Source organism: Equus caballus, chromosome 9 (assembly GCF_041296265.1).
Source record: "Equus caballus isolate H_3958 breed thoroughbred chromosome 9, TB-T2T, whole genome shotgun sequence".
Lineage (NCBI taxonomy): Eukaryota > Metazoa > Chordata > Mammalia > Perissodactyla > Equidae > Equus > Equus caballus.
Window position 1 is genome coordinate 66,348,643 of NC_091692.1, and position 22,484 is coordinate 66,371,126.

Below are 22,484 nucleotides of genomic sequence, written 5' to 3' on the forward strand. Positions count from 1 at the left end.
CCGTAAACGAGTCATACGAGTGCACTCAATTTTCCAAGTAATGAGGTTGGGCAGAAAGTGTTCGTTATGATCGCAAACTTAAGTAGAATGCATCAAAAGATCAGTACTAAGCTGGTGACTTCAGGAGCTCTAAATCCATTTATGATAACACCTTATTTATCTCAAGGTAATTTATTTTGCAATCTTAGCCATCCTAGAACACATTAAGGATTAGGAATCAAGTTTAAAATTCTCTTCCATCCTAAGATAAATATAGCAATGTTTATTGCCCATGTGCTTTCCATGGGGTAAACCCCTCAGGCAAATATTACTTTTATTGTAGATCCAATATTAGAAAGCTTAGATTGTGGCTTCCCAGACCATAATAAATTAGAAGCAACAAATTGCAAGGGGGAGGAAGAGATGATGTTGGTAAATACAGTGAGTTCATCAAGAAGTAAAAGCTAGGAGTTCGCTTTAAGATAATGTGATAATGTGATGAAGATGAATATGATCTTTATTTTCCCAGTCTCAGAAAAAACTACTCAAAGGCCCCCAAAATACTTGGCTAACTCTGTAGCAAGTGCTGGAACAAGGATGTCCCCACCGCATGCCTGTGCATTTCAGTCAGTTCTTCAAAGACCTGCAACCCTTGTTCTTGACCTAATGTTACTATTATACCATTTATTACCACCGAGGTTCACAGGAGTTTAAGCTCTTGAAGTTGAAGTTTAGTGGCACAGCATTTAAGAAATTCTACCATGTTACTTTCTTGCACCTTGAATTTCATAGGTTCCTATTGTTAAAATATAAACTGGGGCCGGCCCGGTGGCACAGCGGTTAAAGTTTGCACGTTCTGCTTTGGTGACCCGGGGTTCGCTGGTTCAGATCCTGGCTGCGGACATGGCACCACTTGGCAAACCATGCTGTGGCAGGCATCCCACATATAAAGTAGAGTAAGATGGGCACGGATGTTAGCTCAGGGCCAGTCTTCCTCAGCAAAAAGAGGAGGATTGGCAGCTGATGTTGGCTCAGGGCTAATCTTCCTCAGAAAAAATTAAATACAATAAAAGATAAACTGAGGCACATTAAATTTTTCAAGAGTTTATTTGAGCATACACGGGTTGGAGTATGGCAGTGCCACACCCAAAGTGGTTAGGAGTGCTTCATTGACAGGAGCTGTGGGTAAGTTTTCTACAGAGAAGATGTTGAAGCAAAGTGAAAAAATTATTTGATTGGCCATAGCTTAAGCTGCTGCTTTATTTGGGAAATCCTCATTGGCTATTTGTGATTGGTGGTTCTTAAGTTTCCCTTTCTTGGATTCCAGTGCACTGACTCTGTCCTAGGTTTTGATTTGCTTACTGAGGCTACCTCAGTCTAGTAGCCTCCTTGTTGAATTCCATTAACACTACTTTGATAGCCTAGACCAATGAGCTAGGCTGGAAAGCTGATAGTGCAAACTTCTTTGGGCTGTGGTAGAACTCCTCTTACCCAACAAAATCCTTCTGTTCTCTCTCACTTCAGAAGCATTTCTTCCTGGGATAGCCAGGAAGCTCAGATGTCCGAGAGCCGGCTTCGAAAGTCCATTCACAGCTCTTGGGGAGTGGGAGTGAATACTTCATGGCCTTCATCTACAATCAGAGCCCAGTGGATCTGAAGGGAGTGTTCAGTGTAGAGCCCCTCTTTACCACCGTCCTTTTAATAAGAAGTGAAGACTCTCAGCAGTCCAGAGCCTTTAGTAAGACAAACAACTTTCCAAACCTCACAACTCCTGAGGGCGTTCCTGCGTTACAACACAGAGCAATAACTAATTTTGGTAATGATGACCCTGAGTCATAAGAAAAGGTCAAATTATCGAACATAAAATTTAATCAAACAATGCCTGCTATGTGCAGAAAAGCAAGGAAGAGTTAAGATCATTTTGGGAAAATGTCCATGAAAATGTATTAACACTATATAAAAGGGGATAAGTTCAGGTTATTTGGAAAGTTAAATTCTGTGAAATGTCCCATATACTTCCAGTGCTAGAAATGGAGCATCTAGAAGAAATATTTGGCTGTATTTTCTTATAAGAAAGTGAGGTATTGATTGGTAAATTGAATATTATCTACGTACCAATCCTGAGATGTCTATGTCTATAGAGCTTAAATAAGGTTTTTTTTTTTTTAATTTCTGTGGCTCTTTTTTGGTGAGGAAGATTGGCCCCGAGCTAAGCTCTGTTGCCAATCTTCCTTTTGTTTTTTTTCTTTTCTCCCCAAAGCTGCAGTATGTAATTGTATATCCTAGTTGTAGGTCATTCTAGTTCTTCTCTGTGGGATGCTGCCTCAGCATGGCTTCATGGGGGGTGGTAGGTCTGCACCTAGGATGCAAACCAGTGAACCCCAGGCCGCCAAAGCGGAGTGCACAAACTTAATCACTATACTACCAGGCCAGCCACCTAAGTAAGTTTTTAACTGACGTTTTTAATCACTGTTGAGTAATTCATTGAATGATCCATATGTTTGGAAAGCTTGTGAGAGGCCAATCTTCCCAATTTCCCAGTGAATTTTCTGCTATAGACCTGACATCAAAATTGAGTTTATCTTCTGAAAAGAAGTAAAAGTTCCACCTCAATAAAACTGATACTTCATATTTGATGGTATGTGGCTTCAGATACTAACTGGAAGGACAAATCTCTGGAGCATCACTGCCTTTTGGGTATAGATTAGCTTCACTTGCTCTTAGTTTTCAGATTTATCTATCGTAAATATAAGTAGCAGTCACAGAATTTGTAATTTCTCCCTTCAGGGTTTTTACTTAATTACAATTTTTATTTCAGCAGGATTGTTTAGCATGTTTCATCTTTAATGTCATAATAAGTAATGTACATTCATGTTTAAAATTTTCTCTATAATAAGGTAACTAAAGTTTTACATATTTATTTATTCAACAAATATTAATTGAGTGTTTTGTGCCAGTACTAGGCACTGGGGATACATTAATGAACAAAAAACACCAGCCTCTCTGGAACTTACATCCTGGTGGTGAAAGGGTGGGACGGGGAGCAACAGCTTACATTTATCTAGTTCCTACTAGCTGCTAAGCACTGTTATATAAATATTTTCCATATATTAATTCAGTTAATCCCTCACAAGAGACCTAAGATGGGGCAACTGTTGTTATCCCCCCTTTTTCTTTGCTGAGGAAGATTCACTGTGAGCTAATAGCCACTGCCAGTATTCCTCTATTTTGTATGTGAGCCACCACCACAGCACAGCCACTGATGCATGAGTGGTGTAGGTCTGTGCCTGGGAAGCGAACCCAGGCCACTGAAGCAGAGCATGCCAAACTTAGCCACTAGGCCACTGGGGCTGGCCATATGCTCCATTTTATATGTGAGGAAACCAGGATACAGAGAGATTAAGCAATTTTTCCAACATCACACAGAAAATTAGCATCAGGGCAAAGTTTCAAACCCAGGCAGTCTGGCTCCAGTTGTGTAGTGTGTAACCTCTGAAGGTACTGTATATTTGTGTTTCTATTCTGCGGAAATATTTTTATCATAACAATATGTGCAGAATAAATGATTCAGCAGAGTAGTTACCTATTGAAAAACAACTAGTTTATTTGATAATGATACTAGTAATAAAATTGTTTACAATTTCTATTCCAGAAGACCTAAATCTCCTAGAAGTCAATATGCCTTGATTGCCCAAATTGAATCACACACAAGACTCTCCAGTACAGTTTTCTCTTAAGTGAGTGATTCACTAGAAATTTCAAGGACTAGCCTCTTCAAAGTCTAGATTTAGTAGCTCTAATTGCGAATGACTTGTTAATATTCTTTATAATTTTTCTCTTCTTTGTTGACCGAGAGAAATCTAGAGGAACATGGACAAAGCTGTGAAGTTAGCAGAGGTGATGTTTTGGTATCTCCGACTTTCTTTCTGGGTACCCTCTGCCTCTTTTGTTTCCTCCTCCTTAGGAACTCCACAATATCTTCTTTTGTCTCTGTCTCATGGTGATCATTTCCCAGTTTTGCTCTATCCCCTTGAGGGTACTTATCATCTATGTAGCTCAAAAAGTGATATATCAATGGGCTACCTCATTACATTTTGCCTTATGGACAACCTATGTGTATTTTGTCAAGGGACACTTAGAGAGGATGCCTTCATCCTAGGAAATGCCTCTAAGTCTAGCAGGCAGTGGGTAGGAGGACTAAAGGATCTATTTTTTGATCCTTTGATCTTTTGGAACCCCTAAAAATATTCTCTGTAGGGGACTACCAACTTTGTACCTATGACTCTACTTTTTATATAAGAAGGGAAAATCAATATTATTAAATTGAATCTAACATTTTGCTTATGTTTACCATTAATCTCTTCTTGGATTTTCCTTTGGAAACAATATAGAAATGTAGATGTTATGAAGTCTGAGATTTGCTTTAAAATAACTGGAGTTGAGGACAGTGAATGGAGGAACAGATAAAACAAGATTGGCCATAGGTTGATAATTGTCAAAGATGTCTGACGAGCTGATAATTGTTGAATCATGTGGGTTCATTATATTATTCCCATATTCTTGTATATATTGGACACTTTCCACAATTAAAAGTTTAAAAAATATGCAGAGATTATATTGGATGAAAAAATAACTTAACATTTTACTCTATATCTGAATCTGTCAGGATTAAGACCCAAAGTGAAAATTGGGGCATACATTGCTCGGAGTTTATGTAGATGGTGTTGTGCATATGGTAGTATAAATAAATAATAAACTATTTTCATTGAAATGCTGCCATGCCAGTGTTCTATGACCAAGGCATACACTCCTTGTCTTGAGTCATGAGGGAAAAATGTGTTCCTTCTTTAAAATATTTTTTGAGTAATGAATACTGAGATGTAACAAATAAAAATATGCACTCAAAATGAAATTTCAAGTCTGTGTCGCTTTAGTTTTTTGTATACCATAACAAATGCTCTTCACCATAGATTGTAGAAATATATTTGTGCATTCTTCTGAGATCTGCAAACTCAGAACTTTTTAAAAAAACTTAGCACATTTTTTTAGATCCCTAGTTGTTTTCTTTCTTTAGTTTTTCCAAATACTAACTTATTTCTGATGCTTAAAGCAATACAGTTACAAAAGAGAAAAAATTTAAATATAGAAAATGTTAAAGAAGGAAAATGTCATCTGCAAATCTATGATACAGAAATAGCAATCAAATATTGAGGGTAGTGGTCCTTTACACTCTTCCTTGGCACTGCCCCCAAGGTAGGGAGGCATCAGCAGGAATGGATACATGGTGCCCCGACGGATTCCCAGCCTCGCCAGAGTTCCTTTCCCCAAGCATGACTTACAAGCGGCAGAGCTGCAGGACCTTGCAAAGAACCAGGACAATGGGCACTAACTGTGTGCATCACTCATAGATGGCAGTGGGCCCATAGGGTGCTCTGTTGCTAAGTGAGCTCTCAGGACTTTGGAATAACCAGTGGACGCCTAGCCCCAGTAATGAATGAGAGTGAATTTCCCCCATTGTGCAGAGGACTTCTTGCACATGGGGAATTCTTGCCTCACAAATGTGTTTGCTTTATGTAACAGACCAAAGGATGATCCCGTTCACTGTGGTAGAGGACAATGGAATAAGATGGGATTGGGGAAAAGGATTCATGAGCTCAGTTTTGCAAATACTGAATTTGAGTTGCCTTTAACATAGCTAAGTGCGGATGTGTGGTAGGCAGTTGTAGAAGATAAAAATTGAGCTGAATTGGTGAAGAGAGGAGGGCTTTTGCCAGGTGAGTTACAGCATAAGCAGGGTCACAGAGGAAGAGATATGATGGACTAATACTAGAGCTTAAGGATCTGTTGAAAGTTGACATTGAAGAGTAAATAAAGTAGTAAGGTAGTGCCAGATATCTAAAAGATAGAGCTTGCGATTTGCAGTGATGATGTTATTTATTTATTATCATTAAAAAAAATTGGCGACAGAGGGCACTGCATGTTTTTTAACCAAAGAGCTATAGAAGGAAATTGTTTAAAATCTTCTTCTAACCTACCCATTACCCTAAGTATATTACAGAAACAGGGGCGGATAGGAGAGTAATTTCCTGGAAAAGATAAAAAGGACTTGATATTTTTTTACAGGATAGGGTTATCACTGGTTAGATGCACCAATTCAAATAATATTGAATCTAAACAGAAACAGTGTTCTTGCTGTGCGTGGCTCCGAAACCATTTACCCAGCTCCCTTTACAACTGCATTGCTTCCTAAATAGGGGAGCTGGAGGACCTGCCGCTGCTTCCTCCCCATTCCTACTTCTCTGCTTACCTTGGACACTGTTCCCCTTTCTGATTCACAGCTTCCACAGGGTTTCTGCTTCTGTCCTCTTATGTGGTGAGTTGATTGCCCTAAATCTTTTCATTGCTGCAGTCTGTACCTATAACGCTAGCTGATCTCACAAATGTGTCACAAAGAGAAAATAGTAGAAACAGTATGGATCAACACTGGCTTATCTGTTGTTATTACTAGAGAAATAATTCAAAATAAATTTTCTAATGATAAGTTGATAACACCGTCTTTGCATATCATATGCTACTTGAGATAGTTATTCATTGTTTAGCTTACTATGGCATACTTGGACCTGGATAATCCCACAAAACAGTTAAGAATCATAATCTAGCTACCAATTTATAGCAATGCTTTGAATTTCTCGTTCAAACTACTGATTTGTATAATGAGTAAAAGTATAAATCACCTATTATGTAATATATTTTTAAACATTCTACGTAAAACAATAGTCACGAAAAACCATATTAGTCTAAATCTTTTTGAAACTCTCTAAATACTTAAATGTTACCGAAATAATAATCTGGATACTTCTTTATTCCACCTTCTCTCTTCCTGAAGGTGTTCATGAGTAATGAAATATATAGTATAGAGTAGATTAAAAATATTTTGGATTTTTAATCATAAAAAGTACCTGATATAGGAACTTTGAAAATGTAACTATTCTAGTAAATTTTATGTACGTATTCTATTATACAGAATTCTATAATTTTCTTTATATATATGTTTTTACTATCAAATTATACTAAATACTTGATATAAATGTATAATATATAGTTATTAGGATTTCATATTCCTATATATTGTATACTGTCAGAAACACAGCAAATTATTAACCAAAGAAAAAGTAATAATTTCATATGCTTTAGATAATTTTAGTTATTTCAGTTTAAATTACATTTTAAGAAAGTAGTAGAATGTGCATTTCAGGAAAATCATAGAAAATCATTTTATAAATAGAGTCACTACCTAAAAAATCAGATGATAATTATTGTAAAGATTTACTATTCATTAGGGCATTTTGAGGCAATATTTTATTCTAAGAGTTGAGGAAGGAAGAAGCATATTTCTAGCAATTGACACAGCCTCTCACAGATCATGACAAGTTGCTCTTTTTGAAAGATGCATTCTTTAAAATTGGAGGACATTCTTTAAAATTGGAGGATAAGTTTTCTGCTACACACCTTTTGGAATGGCAAAAAAATAAAAGATAAAAGAAAACAATTTCTCATAAAATTAAGTGTTACTTGACATATGACCCAGCGACCTCACCCCTAGATAATGACTCAAAAGAAATTAAAACCAGTATTCGCAGAAACACCTGTATGAGGATGTTTATCACAGCTTTATTCTTAGTCACTAAACATTGGAAACAACCTGAATACCCTTCAGCTGGTGAACAGAGAAGCCTGTGTTGTGCACCCATATGATGGAATACTATTCAGCAATAAAAAAGAATGAACTATTGATATTAGCAGTGCCATGGACAAGTCATAAATATATTTTGTTAAGTGAAAGAAGCTAGACTGAAGAAGTTACATATGGTATTGTTCCACTTGTTTGACATTCTGGAAAAGATATAGGGATGGAGAACAGATCAGTGTTGCCAGCGTTTTGGGGAGGGGGCAGTAGTTGAATAAAAGGGGGTGCGTAAGAGAATTCTTAGGTTCATGGGACTGCTGTGTATACTACTTGGGTGGCAGGTATATGATACTATGCATTTATTAAAGTCCATAGAAATGTATATCACAAATGTGAACTTCAGTGTATGCATGTACATTTTTTAAAAGATCATCGAGGATGTCAGGGGATCCCAGAGTAGAATGCAGACTGAAAACTAGATCTAACTTTTTTACAGATGTATGACATAACCTTGCTGAAGGTAGTGTAGAAAAGTAGTTTACCTAACTGACTTTAGAAAACACTCTTTTGACTGGAAACTATAAAGCTGAAAACAAAAGGAACTGTGCATGCACACTGTCCTCTAGTTGGCCAATTTGTTTCTCACATGAGTACCCAGTAGCAACTCTGAAATTATATTTTATGTGTGTATATATATGTAAACCGCAGATAATGGGAACCAGGTTTAGCGCTATCAGAGAAATGAGTTACAAATAAGCAGGAGGATGCATATGTCTCTTCAGTAACCTGTTTTCACTCTTTTTGGATAATGGATTGCTGGATCGTATGGTAGTTGTATTTTTAATTTTTTGAAGAGCCTCCGTATTGTTCTCCATACTGGCTGACCCAGATTACAGTCCCACCAACAGTGCACAAGGAGCTCCTTTTCTCCGCGTCTTCGCCCAACACTTGTTATCTCCTGTCTTCTTGATTGCCATTCTAACAGGTGTGGGGTGATATCTCAATGTAGTTTTGATTTGCATTTCCCTAATGATTACTGACATTGAGCACTTTTTCATGTACCTGATGGCTGTTTAGATGTCTACTTTGGAAAAATGTCTATTTAGTTCTTCTGCCCCTTTTTTAATTAGATTGTTTGGGATTTTGTTGTTGTTGCTGTTATTGAGTTGTAATACAGATACCCGAGAGTGTACACGTAGCTATGTAAGCATAGTTCTTTTCCCTGCCGATCCATCACTGCTTCACTGGTTCTTATTATTCTCGGAAACTATTCCTTGTACATGCACATCCTGGGTTTTTTTCTCTCATTTTCTCTAAAATTTCAGTTTAATCCTTGCCCCCACTAAATAGTCTCATCCAAATTGGAATACTAAATCTTTTACTTTTGTCTCCATTGTCTTTCCTTATTTGCACCTGCCATAATGATTTTGGCGCCCCAAAGCCACTTGAAAATACTAAAATGTTGTTAAGTTTAAGTGGGAGCAACTACCAGGTGGATATGAAGCCTGCTGAGTAATCCTGAGTCGATTTCCCCATCTCTGACATGGATACAGTAATTCCATAATTATCCCAGTGCACTTCATTGAGTTTGTTTGGAAATTGGATGAATAAAAATAGTAAAGAGGACTTGGCAAATATGAAATACTTCATCTCTATAATTTTTATTATGTTCGGTGATACAGCTGTGACAGTAGCAATCTAGCATTTTATCATCATTATTTCATCCAGCTCCCAGCTGTTTACCTGGCTGGGAACAATTGAAGTAAAAATGAATTATTACAGCTCATCTTGAGCTTTATAATCTGATGCTATTTGCCTCATCCAATATGTCATGTTTTACACTTATAATTCAAAAAAGGTTGCTACAGCGGTAGATGTGAATAGTTAATAAATGTTATTTAAAGTAGCATTTCACTATCCCAAAAGAAGACTCTCTGAAGGATAACACACTCAGACTGTGATTAGAAGCCCTATTTTTCTTCTTTTCTTATTATTTTATTGGATTCAGATGGTAATGAAAAAGGAAAAGAAATCACCCAATTAAAAATGCAATAAAAATGAAATAATTAAGATATACTGTTTCTTCTTAGGACTATAAATATATGTGGTGTCTTATATAATGTAGCTGTGAAACACTGAATAGTGAAAGAGTGTCTGTAGTGATATGAGTGGCTAATTGCCAAACTCCTGGTTCATACCCACAGCAGAGAGGAGTGATAAAAATTAATGAATCATGATTCTTTTTATAATTCTTTCAACTATGTATAATTTTCCATATCCTAGGTGAGACAAACCTGTTTTAATTATATGTTAGTACTAGAAAATTTGAGTGTTGCCTTGCTATGAAAAATGAGGTAACTTGCAAATACATTTCCATTAACTAATAGATTTTTATGACTAACGAAGGCAGAGTAGTTTTTTAAGTATATAGCTAACTTTGAAATGGAAATATAAACAGAATCTTTATTATTTGATTTCCTATTGTTTGTTCTAATATGTAGGTTATCGGGATTTTCTGTTATGATAAAATTTCTGTGGTCAAACATGTCTGTCAGTTTTATGACCTGGTGTGCCACCTTTGTGTTTTCTCTCAACATGCTGGAAAGGGCACTTTAGCTCTGAGATGATCCCCTGTGAGTGAAGTGCCTATTTTTCATAATATTTCAAATAAGATATTCACCATTTCTACATTAACTTTATCTTATTTCAAGAGTAATTAGGAAATCAACAGGCCATATGTACGAGATTATGGAACATTGGTGTTATTTTTAACAAGAACAAATTCAGAGCTTCTTGTTTTCTTTTTAATCATTTCCCTATTTCTTAGACCTGGAGATCTAGAGAATAAATAATACTATCAATCAGCCATTTACTAAGTTCCTAATAATATCTGGACACTATCCAAATACTACCGTGTTATTTCATATATCTTTATAAAAGTTCTATGAGGCTGGTATTATCCTCATTTTACTTTTGAGGAAAATTAGGATCAGACTTGTTAAGGCCTTTGCTCAAGGTCATACAGGAGGGAACAAAGTCAGGGATCACACACAGATTTTTCTAGTTACCAGAACCCCAGAATGTTTCCACTATGTCAAAATGTGCTTTTTCATGTCCCTTATAGCCTCTTTTGCCCAGGAAACATGAACAACCAGCAGCAACAATGGTCTTTCTTCCGAATAGCATCTCTCAGAATCTCTAGTAAGATGTGAGATTGTTAGGCCAAAGTACAATTTGTAGCGTACTTTGTGAGGACAGAAACCAGGGGGGAACTTTCCAACTAGAATAATTGTTGGCATGGAAGTTAATTTCCGTTACAGGTGGCTTCCTATTTACATCTCATTATAGTGTTGTAGATGCTTTACGTGCTTCACTAGCCTCGGCTGCAAAACGGAGAGAGGAATCCCTCCCTCACGGGATGGTCGTGAAGATTACGTAAAATAATCCATGTAAAAGAATGAGAAGAGCACTTGCACATAGACAGCACTCAATACGTGTTGGCTCTTCTCATTCCATCAGAAGTTCTTATTTGATTATTTCATTTGTTTATCACTCACTATATCACAGTGTGTCAGAATTCCTATGCCCTAGTTACCTAAAATAATGTATATCATAGAGAGTATTGCTTTTGTCATCCTTCTCCTTCACGGTTTTTTTTTAAATTCCTATTTGCCTAATACTTAATGCTTAGAGATTATTTTATTTAACAAACACTTGTAAGTATTGACTGTGTGCCAGAAACTATTCTAAGCATTAATCCAGATAATCCTCACAAAACTCTATGACAACGACTATCAGTCAACATTTGTTCAGGAGATAAGTCACAATAAGTGTTATGGCATAAGGGGTTATTAAAGGAATCAGATCTTACACAACTGTGGGAGGAGCTGGGGACCTGAATGTCCAGAAGAGGAAATTAGAGGATCAAGGAAGTCACCTGCTCGTCAATCTGAGAAGCCAGGTGTGTCCAGCAACTGAAGTGACAACATGAAGGGGAGCTCCTGGAGAGGTATTTGGGAAGCTGTGGCTTCCTTGTGGCTTCCGTCTCTGTGGTCCCCAGTCAAGTACCTGCTGACAGGCCTGATCCTGCCGTTGGTCAGCAGCATTCCAAACAGGGAAGAACTGCTGGACGGGGATGGGGAAAAGGTAGGACACGCTGGAGTGCACCAGGCACCTCTGCGTTGGTTCATCATCACATCGGACCACAGTGACTTTCAGAGATCATGGCCACTGCTTCACTTCCACTCTGCGCATCTCCTGCAAGTTCCTCTTTTGACCTGAATAACCAAGAACCATACAGGGAAGGAGGTTCTGGGAAATGCAATTACCACCTGAACCGAGTTGACACAGCACAATCCAGCATTTAGGCAGATGCTCTTATTATCCTTATTTTACAAATGAGGAAAAGAGGAGTACAGGGAACTCAAGTTGCTGCCCAAGGTCGCAGAGCTAGTGTGTGGTAGAATCAGCTTTGGACTCGAGCAGTCTCACTCCAGGTTGGAAGCTCTTAACTCCTGTGCTTTGCTGTCTCTGCTATAAAACAGGGTTCTATAGAAAACCTCGATGTAGTTTTCCTTGTTTCTGGTCTCCTCCTTTCTGGTTAATCAGAAAAATTCATCAGCAGGCAGTTATGTAAAGCAATGGTATGCACTGTGTTCATTCGGTTCTATTTTTGTCAACACTGCTAACTCACTTTAGTTTTTTGCACAAGCATTCTGTGTTTTGCCCTTTCAAGGATCACTTTTTTCTGAATTGATTCTTGATTATTAGCCTTCCAACAAATTTGCTTCTTTTCTTAAACTCTGTGTCTTTTAGTAGTTGCATATTTTAATGATCATTCAGATTTTCTTCTTTGTACGTATTCTTATGTCATTAATGTGTGCATGCCCCATGTTCCCAAGCATACTGCAACATCCTGAGGTCAGGAATATTACCTAGTTTCCCTTTATATCACCACCAAAGTGTCAATAGTAGATGTTCAAAAGTACTTTTTATTAAATGCCAAATCTTCCTGTTGTAAATAAAGGAAGTTTCATTTGAATGGCTGGAAATCATGTTCTTGTTGACTAAAACTGCTTTCTATATATGTATGACAGAGCTATCAGTTTCAACTCCACTTGGCTTTATTCTTCTGGTTTTATGCCTATCCTGTTAAAAATACCATCAAAAGAAAATGAACATTTTTGGACTGGAAGAATCCCAATATTTCTCCAACATCACCAAAAATATTCCTTTTAAATCAGTTTCCTCTTTTTCCAAGAGTATTGAAATAATCACAATAATATTTTTTAAACCTTTATTTTTTTAATTAACATAAATTGGTCTTGTATTTTGATTTTACAGCCAGAGTTGGCAGATTACTTTAGTGACTAAAATACTGAGTTAAAACATCCAATTTAGATTAGGAAAATAAATAGGATTTAAATTTGCTATGCTAGAAAATAAAATGTCTGTAATAAAATATCTCCATAACAAGGTTCCATTCTGAGTCACACTAGAGACAGAACATCTAATTTTGATATGTAAATAAAGCATGCTCAAAGGTATCAGGATCCTGTTGAATGGATTTATGGCAGATAGATACAAGTAGGTGTGTGTTTTGGAGGATTAAATGATCCTTTTTACTTCTTAATTTAGTTTAATGGCTTAGTAGCTGCTACTCGGAAATTTCAGTGTGTTAGCATGTATTATGATGAATAGTGAATTTAAGAAAATGAAAATTAAAGGCACATGGAAAGCTCAACATTTAAAAATAGTTTTACTTGAAACTATTTAGTGAATGAGAATTTTGATGATTGTTTCTCTTCCTGTCAATAAAGATTGGAGAAAGCCATTCATTATCATAAAAATAAACCAAAAATAACTCCTGTGCCCTTTCCATATACTAAGAAATATGACTTAAAGATGAATTATTTGAGGAGGTAGGGCAGTTTATCTCTTTTTGCCCAAACTGGGCAATGATTTTGTTTCTTATAGTGAGAGAAAGTTCCCATTATAGATAGAAATGATAAGAAAAATAATAACAATGAAAGAACATTTACTGCATTCTTTCTGTATGCCAGGCAGTATGCTAACCACTCATAATAACACTATAAGGTAGTTATTCTTGTTATCCCCATTTTACTAATAAGGCGATATAAGTTTTAATACTACTCAGCTGGTGAATAACAAAGCAGGGATTTGAGCTTTGGTGGCTGATTTCCAGAGCTCAAAGTTTAAACTGCAATATTGTCTAATCTAGTCTAGTCTAGTAACCGAGTCTAATAACCGAGATGGAGCAGATTACAAAAATGGCGAAATCCTTCACTCCTTTCTGTATCGATGCCCTGCACAAGGTGACTTTCAACTTCCTCGATCAAGAAGTGAAGTCTGTTTCCCCTTCCCTTGAATCTGACTAGGCCTTGTAACTTGCTTCAGTCAACAGGACCCAGCAGAAGTGATGTTGTGCAAGCTCGGAACCTAGCCTACAAGACCCCTTGCATGCTTCCACTCTCTTGTAACCCTATCCAGAGAGCATGCCAGCAATTGTGTGCTAACCTGCTGGAGGATGAGAGAATATGGTCCAGAGCTGGGTCAGCCTAGTTGTTCCAGCTACTGTCACAGAGAAGGGAGAATACAAAAAACGTCAGCAAAGTCAACTGGCACCTGACTGCAGATGCTGAGGGAGGCCACTCGTAACTAAAAGAATCACCCAGATGACTCTAGCCTAAATCGTTTATCCACAGAATAATAGTTAAATAAGTCATTGTTTTTAGCCACTACGGTTCTTGGTGGTTTATTATGCAGCAACAGCTAACTAATACACCAAATTAGTTCTTTAACAGAACGAAAGACTACATAATAAACATTGTATTAGAGAACTCTACCCTATATATAATATACAGTGAACTCCAAAAAACATTCAAAGTATTCTGAAATTGATCTCCCATTCCTCCTAAGGAACTAGTAAGCATCTACAGTCTGGGTGGCTAGAAGAGCATACTGCTCCTTCTTTCTGTATCTTACACTGATCTGCTCTCGTCGTAGGGCCTGCTTGCCTTACTGTTTACTTTTGCACTTATATGAGTGCCTGAGAAACAGTCATTACTTGTTAACCTCAAGAATTAACCCCAAGAAGCTGTTGCTTCTGGTTCTCTAACAGAACTGCTGAATTTATTCAGAAACATGTAAATTAGAAGTTTATTTAATAAAAGTTGACTTATTTTTGAGTCAAGAATATAAGCTGTATAATACCCATTTCTGCTTTGCTTATTCATATACATAGAACTACTTTAAAAATTATCTGATTATGGGGCCAAGCCTGGTGGCCTAGTGGTTAAGTTTGGCATGTTCCACTTCAGCACCCTGAGTTTGGTTCCTGGGCATGGACCTACAGCTCTCATCTGTCAGTCGCCATGCTGTGGTGATGGCTCACATACAAACGGGAAGATTGGCAACAGATGTTAGCTCAGGGCCAATCTTCCTCAGCAAAAAAAAAAAAAAAAAAAAAAAAAAACCCGAAAAAGTATCTGATTATGTCCATACAAAACCTGCACATGATGTTTATAGCAGCATTATTCATAATTACCCAAATTTGAAGCAAACAAGATGTCCTTCAGTAGATGAATAGATAAATAAATGGTGGTACATCCAGATGATGGAATATTATTCATCGCTAAAAAGAAATGAGTTATCAAGCCATGAAAAGACATGGAGGAACCTTTAATGCTTATCATTAAGTGGAAGAAGCCAATCTGTAAAGGCTGCATACTTGATGTTTCTAACGATGACATTCTGGAAAAGACAAGAACTATGGAGACAATAAAAAATTCGGTGGTTGCTAGGGGTACAGAGGAGGGGATGAATAGGCAGAGCACAGAGAATTTTTAGGGCAGTGAAGCTATTTTGTATGATGCTATTAGTGGCAAATAGATGTCTTTATACATTTGTCAAAACCGGTGAATGTACGACACCGAGAGTGAACCGTAATATAAACTATGGCCTTTGGGTAATCATGATGTTTCAGCGTAGGTTCATCGGTTGTAACAAACGTACTGCTCTTGTGGAGGGTGTTGATAGCAGAGGAGGCTGTGTGTTTGTGGGCTCAAGGGGTACATGGGAACTCTACTTTCCGCTCAGTTTTGCTATGAACCTGAAACTGCCCTAAAAACTAAGTGTTAAAAAAAGTATCTGAGGGCTATGGTTTATGTATTGAGCTAAACTCTTCCCTCTCTCTCTTTGTGGAAACATTTCAGGACTTTGGAAGCATATTAATATGATTTATGTACACATCTGTGACATGACAATATTGTAACTCTTTGAAAATATACCATCCTGAGCAGTTTAGTTTGCTGTCAATATAATAATACTGGGATTTATCTAAAGGGTGAGCGATTTCTCCTTTGAATCTGAATAATTTTCCTGAGTGGCATGAAAACTGAGGATGCATTTCTAATCAGTTTTCAGTACCCAACTCATTAGAACTGCTAGTTGATTAGTGCCCACTGCAAATCAATATAACATGAAGGGTGTCCATTTTAATGAGCAGAGAGACTACCATAAGAAACATGAAAGATTTATCAAAGAATTTCTTAATTTGGAGGGGCACTAGAGGTCATCTACCAAGTGAACACCTTCGTTTTATAGACATGGGTGCTGAAACTCCCAAAAGTTGGGCAATTCCCGAAGCTCACATAGCTAATTGAGCCAGTACTATTGTTTATTACATTATACCATCTCTCAGAAGTGTCAAGTATCCAGACTGCATTACGGTGGAGAAAGGAATGCTTAGCAGAGCAACCATACCTGTTCAGTTTGGAGAATTGATTGGCCCAGGAATGGCTAATACTGACCCTGAATGTTCTCAATTTTGAGATCTCCAGTTAAATTTACTCTTGGGAAAAGGGTTTATTTTGGCCTTCTGAACTAATTCTTCCTCGCCCTTGAAAACTCAGCTGAAGCATCACATTGTTTGGGAAGCGTTCCCTAATTGCCCCAGGTATTGTTGACAGTACGCCCACCGTACATTGTACTACACATCAGTTACAGCCGTGTTTCTTAATGAAAGGGGGGTTTTACCTCTCAAGGGACATATGGCAAATGTCTGGAGACATTTTTGATTGACATGACTTGAAGATGCTGCTAGTGTCTAGTGGGTAGAGACCAGTGATGCTGTTGAACATCTTGCAATGCATAGACCAGCCCTTCCACAGCAAAGAGTTATCTGGCCAAAATGTCAATAGTGCTGATCTTGAGAAATCCTGTATTAAAGCATTGTCTTAGGTGCTTGCCAAAGCCAGAGATGTTTCTTCTTTCTGGGATAGGCTTACTTTTAATTCTTTTAAAATAAGCAATACGATAGACATCTCGGGACATCGAGAGATAGACATTAATTCATAGGGCTCTTTCCACTATTCATTTAACTTTTTAAATCCCAAACTATCCAACCATATCCAGATATGACTCATGTTGGTATCAGTTCTTTTTTGGTGAGAATTCTCTTCTTCCTCATCTTCCTCCTTCTCCTCCTCCTCTTGTTCTGGGCCCCTTGTTTCAGAAGGCTTTGGACACACAGGGTTTTACTCACTGCTTCAAGGGGAGGGCATAGGGAATGGTTCCATTCCTTTATCTTCCCTCTTCTGAAGTAGAATATGGGGCTTTGCTCAGAGCAAACTACTCTTATCTCACTGGTGGCAGTTCAGTGAGCAGATCCCTCTCGTTCTCTAATGGAAACTTTATTCCAGCAAATTAACTTGACATATTCTTCAAGTTTTGCCACTTTCTGGGCAGGGTGCACACAGGCCTTAGTATGACTTAGTTGGGGAAAACAGATAGCAGTTACAATAGGACAATCCCATTAAGCTTCCCAGAAGAAAGAAAAGACCATTTATTCTATGGGAAGGTGTTTGTGGAGGTTGGAGGGGAGCAGGAGGGGAAGTTGGCTCCAGGGGGCATTTAACCCAGAGATCCTCCAGGAAAAGCTTCTCTCACCAGGATGATATTTGTTGTGTACGAGATTTATTTCCTCTCCTGGACTGTGAACCTCTTGAGCTTCTCTCTCCAGTGCTCAGTATGCTTCAGGCATGCAATAATGCCTTAGACTGTGACTGCACACAGAGGGGAAAATGATCATAAGCCACTCTTCCCCGGGATTATTAACTTTTCCAAAATCACTTCTGGGAGTCAATTTTGTAAAAGCAGAGAAATTAGGAGCATCATTGAGCTTTTGTCAAATAAAAGAAAAGAAAGATTATTTTACTATTGAACACAATACAAATCTATTCTCTTGGTACAGATATTTTTCCTTGTCTGTAACTATCTAATTCTTAGGAAATGATTATACCATTTGGCCTGGGAAGGAATATTTAAAATTGAGAAAAGACTTTCTTTCTAAAGAAATTAAATTAAGTTTTATCTTATATAAGAAATGCTAGGTTTTAAATGTACTCAGTACACAAAGCCAATGAAATTGTGAAAGTAATGAACACAGAAGTTGTAATACTTAGACTAACTTTAAGTAAAGTTCAGAGGAATTACATCCATGGGAGTAATTCACAACCCCTAGAGAACATCTAAGAATATTTGTGATTCAGTCAGTAGCTTTACATAGTAAGGTGATATAGTTGCACCGTGTGAAAGGCTTAGTCATAGTTGGGCTTAATGATAGAAAAAGAGTTAGACTGGCTTTCTTTTCCTGGAATATATAAAATAACCAAATATGGTCTTTAAAATGAGTTTTGTGAATTAGATTTTTCTTTTAATACTTCTTAATACTGTTCCCTCCTTGGATGGTCATCTTGCAAATGTTTTACCTTGGAGAGTAAATGGCAAGGTCTCATGCCACTAAATAGCAAAGCGAAGAATTTCTTTGACTTATTGGGATTGATTTTTTTAAATGCCTCCAGGAGATCACACACACACACATACACACACACATGAACTTTTTAAAAACTACCCTAAAATGTCCAACCGAAAAGCTGACTATAATTGCCTATTATTTCAGTAACAATCTAAGGTCTATGTAATTGAAAAAGTTTTGAATTTGTATTTACTCTTGGCCTCATTTACTTCTAGGAGGAAAAGGATTAATAGACACCATTTTTCTGTAGACCGAATTATGGTTTTGATACTCTGTAAGCAACTTTCTAGCTTTGGTATTTCATTTGTCAATGAAGAGAATTTGTCAGAGAAGAGAATTAAATGAAGTTGGTTTAGCTTGGAAGCTAAAGATTCTGTTACTTTCTTGAGTTTCTAATCAAATCCAATGATTATTAAGTATCTTTTGTATGTGAAGTAGTGGCTTATTTGTATGTGGAGATGTTGGCTATTAGTGACTCATGCTTAGAAGGAAGAAAGATATGATTCTTTCTTTATTCAATAAATCAATTCATTAATACAAAATCAACCCAGAACCTTCTTTCAAAAAGAGCCCTAAGCCTTCAGAAGGATCCTTGGCTGTTAGAACAATGAATTAATTCCAAAGTAATTCCTGCAAATGGGTGCTGAGCCAAATGGGGATGCAAGTGTTTATAAACATAGCAAAGAGATAATCAGAGTCTCTGACTTGAAAACCTAAGATATGGCTAAGCTAATACAGGATTTGACTCTAAAAATAGAAAATCATTACATGGACGACTGATTGGTTTAAGCAAAAAAAGCGTGATGGAATGTATAACAACTTTAGGATGGGTGTCTCAGAGAACACAGCAGTAATTTCTAGTGACTCTAATCTGTATCAAATGCTAAACTTCTCAGGATTCATCTGTTTCTGTTTGCATCTTTGAGTTATATATATATCCTCCAAAAATGATTCACTTGTTCAGAAAGGCTTATTCATCCATGTATTCATTTAATAAATCATTTTTGTGCTTCTACCAGGTACCAGATACTATGCTAGGTGCTGAGATTATAGCAGCAATTAAAACCTACAATATTTTGGCCCTTATACAATTAATTACATAAATAAGTGTTTAATTATATTTGGGATAAGTGTTAGGAAGGAAAAGTATCTTATGAGAATGATTTATAGGGAAGTTTGACTGAGTGTACAGGAGAGAGAAGATTTCTCCATGAAAATGACACTGAAGCTAAAACCTGCATGTGGGCAAACTTCCTGGGTTGGGAAAGTGCTCATGTTTTCAAGGATGCTAAGAAATGCGGGAAGAGAGTGACATGACTTGAGGCAAAGCCAGATCATGCACAGCACTTTGGGCCAGGTTAAACGTGTTGGCCTTTATCCAGCAAATATGCGTTAGATACTACATTATGAAGGCGCTGTGCGATATATAATTGGCACATAATAGGCACCTAATGGTACATAGTTGGCATCATGAAGGATACAGAAGTAAGAAAGACGCAGTTGGTTCATTCAAGAAGCCCCCAATATCATAAGGGACACATATAAATGATGCTTTTGTTCCTGTATGAAGTTTCTGGAAAAGAGTGTCCCTTACACTTCATTTTATTCTCTGTCCCTAATGCAATATATTTGTGCTCAGTAGTAAATATATGTTTGTTCTACAATTTTTTATAAATATCCATGATAGAATGATAAAGTTTTGCTCATCCAGGGTCCCTGATTTCTCTACAACTCTTTGAATCTTAGAACTTTGGCCAAAATTTTAGCGTCTAGAGAGTTTAAGATTTCAGGCTTCTTTTGCCTTTGATCCTTTCTAATTAAACTATATCACCTTAGATAGAGTGTCACCCAAGGGCCCTGCTCCATGATCAGTACAGTAAAAGTGTTGGGCTGTAAAAAGTGCTTTGCGTGTAACGTATTACTGTAGCAGTATGGGAATCAAACACTTTGGGGCCAAACTGCTTAGGATCCAGTCATGACTGCTACTCACTAGTTTTAATTTTCTTATCCTCAGTTTCTCAGCAATAAATGGAGAGAAAAACAGAACCTGCTTCACAAGATTATTATGAAGATTGAACGTGAAAATGCCTGTAAAGTTCTTAGTACACTCCCAAAGCATATTAATAAACACTCAAAAATGTTACCTGTTTTCTTTTCTTTATTATTGTTGTTAGGTAATTCTCATAATTCCTGTGAGATCCTAGTAATTCTAGCATTTGAACCCAGATTTTTTTTTCTGACAACTTTTACTCTTGACTGTATCAGGCTGTCCCAGGCTTTCTGTGTCTCTCAGGAAATTTCCTCAGCCATATCCGGTAGCATAAAAATCAATCCCCACAATGCCAGTAGGCAACCTGGCCTTCGAATGCTAGGATGGGGACAATGTGGCCCTGGGAGCTAAAGGGAGCTACATCTCATCTCTCTAACAGAGCTGGAAATATGAAAGCTATTTAAGGCCCAGCCTTGGAAGCGATTTCCAAACCTCTTTAAAATTGTCACCATACGTAACAGTGTGCAGCTTATAGCATTAGAACCAAACAGACATTTAGGCTGTGAGCAATTCCTACATAAATGTTCTTGTCAATTTCCGTAACCTAATTTATTTTGTCACAGAAAGTTCCTGAACAACTATTATTATTTTTTAAGCTGAAGTACACAGGGCGTCAGGATGTTTTATACCTAAAACTTTCCCCTGAAATAGAATTATGTTAATGATCAGGTCAGGCAATTCGAGCCTCTCCTTTGATTGGTTAACTGAGCAGACTGAGCTTTAATTCTTACATGCGTTTTGGGTGGTTTTTCTTTTCTTTTGATGTTTTTCTATATTTTCTGGAAGTTTATAGTACATAATGTATTATTTGCATAACCAGATAAATCATTTTCCTTTCAAAAAGATAATATTTTATTGCAGGATAATGAGGTATATATTTATCTCTTCTATAATCTTATTTATTTTTATTGTCCTATAAAGGGAGCACTTATGCTCAACATGTTACAGAGATGCAGTGATAGATGTTAACTTGCTTTATTCTGAAAACTATTCTTGATAAATACCATATGAATTTTCATTGCTCGCCAGGGAATGAATCCATTTGGTTATCTGTGACTGACTTAGAACATTTTTTGGCAAATAACTAAAGAAAAATTTGTTTCAGACAAGGCTCAGCTCTACCTTCATTTAAAGTTTTTAAAAAATATGTGCCTTGTTTTTCTAGAATTGTTTCTGATCTGTTGCATTCATCATATGCGAAGCCTGTTTTTAGTGCATTCATTCTATGGTAATTTTTGGCTTTGGTTTTGGCTTTGATGTAACATTGCTTTTGTGTACATGGTCCTTTAATATTAGGCCAACACGTGTATTCAGTGCACATGCAGGTACCTGACCCCAGGAATCCTATTGTACTCTGCATGCACTCCTCTCAGGATTAACTAACCCTTCCAGTACTCACTGTGATTTATTAATGTATGCACTAATATTTTTAGAAAGACGTCAATGTCTATCAAGCTTCTTAAGACTCTAAAATCCTTAAAATTTTAAGGTATCCTAGATATAGTTAGTGATCATTAAACATTGTTAAATTGAATAAGAGCTAATCAAGACAAGTTTTTATTAACACTGAAAAGAGTTTTAACGGGTTGGCTAAGGGTCAATAATTAGATTTTATTTTAGCTCCGTGCTATCTAGAAAATATTCTTAATTAGATGTTTTCCACTTTTCAACGCAGACTCAGTTCTCACTGCATTTGGTAATTAGCATATCGTGAATAACAAAATAGGAAAAATATAGCTAATCTATATCTACTTTTGTTTTTTGTTTTGAGGAAGACTAGCCCTGAGCTAATATCTGCCACCAATCCTCCTCTTTTTGCTGAGGAACACTGGCCCTGAGCTAACATCTGTGCTCATCTTCCTCCATTTTAAATGTGGGATGCCTGCCTTAGCATGGCTTGATAAATGGCATGTAGTCCACGCCTGGGATCT

General features: G+C 37.1%; 1 protein-coding gene and 1 long non-coding RNA gene across 6 annotated transcripts in view; both read left to right on the forward strand.

The window, feature by feature from the left end:
- Positions 1 to 22,484, forward strand: part of OXR1 (oxidation resistance 1) — a 451,197-nt gene that overhangs the window by 111,154 nt on the left and 317,559 nt on the right. The gene's annotated exons all lie outside the window — the stretch shown is intronic.
- LOC138915638 (uncharacterized) lies at positions 11,536 to 20,646 on the forward strand. The gene is made up of 2 exons (XR_011421734.1): positions 11,536 to 11,675; positions 20,518 to 20,646. It is a non-coding gene; the product is annotated as an uncharacterized lncRNA (long non-coding RNA).